Source organism: Rhyacophila brunnea, unplaced genomic scaffold (genome assembly GCF_057557595.1).
Source record: "Rhyacophila brunnea isolate RB1 unplaced genomic scaffold, BYU_Rbru_1.0 scaffold_17, whole genome shotgun sequence".
Taxonomy (NCBI): Eukaryota; Metazoa; Arthropoda; class Insecta; order Trichoptera; family Rhyacophilidae; genus Rhyacophila; species Rhyacophila brunnea.
In genome coordinates this window covers 36,987,578-36,991,804 of record NW_028232827.1, presented here as the reverse complement: position 1 = coordinate 36,991,804, position 4,227 = coordinate 36,987,578, and the positions used below count along the sequence as shown (strand labels likewise).

The 4,227-nt window shown below is 32.0% G+C and overlaps 1 long non-coding RNA gene across 1 annotated transcript; it reads left to right on the top strand.

Annotated features, from left to right (window-relative positions):
- The first annotated feature begins 1,715 nt into the window (after window positions 1-1,715).
- Window positions 1,716-3,067, top strand: LOC147074014 (uncharacterized). Its single transcript, XR_015070401.1, has 3 exons — window positions 1,716-1,829; window positions 2,419-2,586; window positions 2,868-3,067. It is a non-coding gene; the product is annotated as an uncharacterized LOC147074014 (long non-coding RNA).
- The last annotated feature ends 1,160 nt before the right edge of the window (window positions 3,068-4,227 follow it).

The window sequence follows — 4,227 nt, the reverse complement described above, 5'->3', positions numbered from 1 at the left end:
TTTTGTAATCCGTTGTATTCATTTCGTATAACTAGTAATAATAACAAAATTATTTTGGAACACTATTACACTTAGACTCTACGTTTGGAGCTTTTCATCTCTCTCAAGCTTTGATACAATGCATGATCGTTGTATTATCGTATTATGTATATACTGCATTTAAATCTGGGTACGGACACATAGGAAGTTGCGAATATTCTATTTATAGGCCAGTAGAACCCCACCTTCTAATTCCTCACATCGCAAATTACTTTCAAACGGCGTTCAGTTAAGACGTCAACGTTCACGAAAGAGACTCGATCAGAGGGCAACTTTGGCATTCGGCTCTTATTAAAGTGGTAGCCCCTGTCTTGTGGCACCTGTTAGCCTGCGGGGCAAACCACTGGAATGACTTTAGTCTCTGACTCTCCGACTCGGCCGACTGGACCTTCTGGCGGGAGGTAAAGAGTTCAACTCAGCTACTTTTTTGGACACATATTTTGTTTTGATAACAGTTTAGCTTGATTGTATTTTGAAACGATGTAGCATGGATCATTTTGGCCGCATCAAATTGAGTATATTTTAATGTTGTTAACTGTCAATATTATTAATCTTGGTGAAAAGCCGTTATATAAAAAAAACACTGTGAATTTTACATTAGATAGGTACACACCTTCTTTGACCACATAATTTTAAACCGTGATGACCAGTTACATTCAGTTTTAAACATAATTATTTATTGGTTGAAGATTCTTGCTTACGGGTGAGAGTAAAGTTATTGGTAAAAACTGCAATATAGGTATTATATTTTACTGTTAAAATGTTCGCTATCGGTTTTTGTTTATTAAGGTGATGTCTCTAGGTAAAGTTGTTATCGAAAAATAGCTAGAAAAGTTTATTAATCGGTAAATATATATTCAAAAGTAATGAGAAAAATAAAATAACAAATTAAGAAGTATCATGGAGTTCTATATACCAAAAATAAGTGTCAAATTCGGTACATTTCTATCGGGTGGTAAGAATGAATGACATAAGATTTATTATCAAAATTACGATAAAAATGTACGTAAATCTATTACCCAGGGAAACGCTAAGCGAAAATTGGAATTTATTATATCCCTATATCTTTTTTTTCAAATTTAAAAAACATCGATTTAGAGGTTAGAAAGCACGCAATTAAAATCGAAAAATCTCGGCTTACACGCAATTTATCGCGAATAACGCTTAACGTTTCTATTAAAAATATTATTTATTAATTTTTACGGCAGTTTTTTAAATTTAATCTTGTATTTTTGTATATTAACGAATCGATAGAAATCGAAACCATAATAATTGCTCAAATTGGCAACATGTTTGTCTGTATGGTGCTGCCGTTGTGGAATTATTTGGAAACAAAATATCTCCATACAAAACACACATACCATAAACATGACGTTGAAAATGAAACTCACACATAGACAAGACAAAATAACATTTCTCTGCATTTTGACAAAAATCAGTTTATCAGTTTGAGGCGAAATTGCCATATGAATAAAAATAACTTAATAATTGAAATTACAATATTAACTTAATTTACGTATAAACCTGCCTATATTCAAAATTTGAAACTGCGAATTATTTGCAATTAGTATTTGCTTAAATTACAACTGTTTTCTTATCATTATTTATGATAAAAATAATCAACAAAATAAAAAAATCTCGCATTTTAACATATGGTAGCATTAGTCTATGGTAGCATTCGTGCTCTCGATCTAATATCGGATTTATGACAATTCTTCTTTATTTGGCCATTATTAGGTATATTGTTTGAAAACAGGAAGGAATCGACTCATCAGTAACATTTTTGTCAAGTAAGTAAACTTTTCAGTGTATAATAAATAATATTATTATCGTACATCAAAATGACAAACTATGTCACGCAGTTTTGATTGTCAAACAAACATTCAAAAATTATTGAAAAGAGTTACATATACTGTATTTTCAATCACCATCATGCATTTATCATCAATATATATTATTTTAGGCGTAGACTCATCGTTTTCGTAAAATTATAATTACTTTACGTTAGTTTGAGGTTATGTTTATGACAAATGTCATCGAGCCCATCTTGTACGTTTTGTAAATTATCTAATAGATAGTGAATTTCTTTCATTCGCATATTATGATTGTAGAACCGAATTTAATAAAATAAAATTTTAATTTCATTCAAAATTACTGAAACTTGTCTCGAAAATGTATCTCATAATCATCATTATAATTATTCACAATGCTTATACAATGTAATCAATGATTGATTATAATCAAATATTTTATGTGCTTTCAAACACGTGTCCGTGTTTTTAATACAACATAATCGTAAATTGAAAACGTTATCTACAGTGATAAGTTTGACACGAGTATATGAATGTAATTAGGTTATGTTTTTTTGTTTACATATAGATAAATCTTTTAATACTGATGAACTCGACGAAATATTGGACGACAGACTGCGAAGTCGGCGACGGTTACGAGTCCGACAACAGCGACGACATTTACATTCGACATTTACATTCGACATTTACAACCTTCGACATCACAATCCAGGGTGCTTCCCTGGCTCACAAAATGGTAGGTTTACAATTTTCTTAATAATATATTTATTGGTTTTATATACCATCCGGTCATACACTAGATTCATTTTCATTACATGCTTTGGCATAAAAACAAGAATTCATTACATCTTGTACACATGATGTAGCGATTGTCTCGAATGAGGAGTTGATGGTTTGAATAGTAAACTTCAATCAAAACATATTATTACCCATCATTATTTGTATTTTTACTGCTAAATACTTGAATTAATGAGGGAATATGGATTATGTAATAATATTTTTTTCCTATTGTTTCAGTATGCCGAATGCTGGTCCGGAATTGGAGGAAGATTTGTTGGCGAGAGGGCATGTCGGCGATCGGATAATTGCTTATTACAGGACTGCGATGAAGACATGCAAATGGCCTGTGAGGGTTTTTAACCACTTTGTGGACTTGGCGGTAGTAAACTGTTGGCTAATGTATATGCGGAATTGTAAACTAGAAAATGTACCCCGAAAGGATATTATGATACTGTTGTCGTACTGAATCAGATTAGCGAAAGCTATGATTCGGTATGAAGATCGGGTAGCCAACATTTTAACACTGCCAGCACGAGGTCGGCCAAGAAACATGTCGACATCGCAGGTAGACACAGAGCCACCAGCTCGCAGGAGAACGGTTTTCCCCCAACCGATCGCTGAGGTACGTTTGGACAGCGTTGGCCACCATTCAGCATCCGTGTGCAGATACCCTGGATGCAAGTCCCGCACCAGGTATATTTGCATAAAATGCAATATATACGTGTGCACAAAATTTTGCTTTGAGCTGTATCACACAGTATAGGATGCAGCTCAAAGCAATTTTAAAGTACATAATAGGGTTTTATTTCATAATTTTAACTAATTTTAAGTGTAAATATATTTAATTATCCTATTTATAATGTTTTTGTATTGTTTTTATTGTGTAATGTTCTATTAAAATTGACCATTCCTATGACAAGTTGTTTTCTTTACCTTCCCTAAGTTTATAGAGTAGGTAATATTCATCTGCAGTGTTACCTGGTATGTGCATATAGTATATTTTACTTTATAAAATAAAAAAAACGTAAAAAATTTTTTTTTGTCAATAGACTAATACTTCTCTTCCATAAAATCAAAGAAATATTTTTTTTGATGGCTGGTTCTCCCTCGGGTCTCAAGTGGTTATATTAGAATATATTATTATATTCTTAAATAATAATATGTAAATGAATTTTTGTCTAGCAATTTTATTCATCTAGAATTCCATTCCATTGGCAACTTTAATTTACTTTTAAAATTAGTTATGGTAACTCACTGCCATCTGATTGAAACTGACCAAAGTTTTTAGTAACAGATTTTTAGAAATTCATGGTAGATGCCTTTAAATATAAATAGATAGCGTAATAGTCACATTATATGTGTTATTTAGGCCGAAGACATCGCCTTAAGTCAATGTAGGTGTCAATTAAATGCCGAATTACTAAGCGACGTCACAGATCACTCCAATATTTAGTTTTTACGTAGGTACCTACTAAACTAAGACTTGCTAATAATTTAATAAAATATTTTTTTCAAGTTTGATAAGCATTTCATGCAAGAACTACTAGAGATCTACCATCATAAATTGGCATTTCAGCGAGGGCGCTAGTATGACATT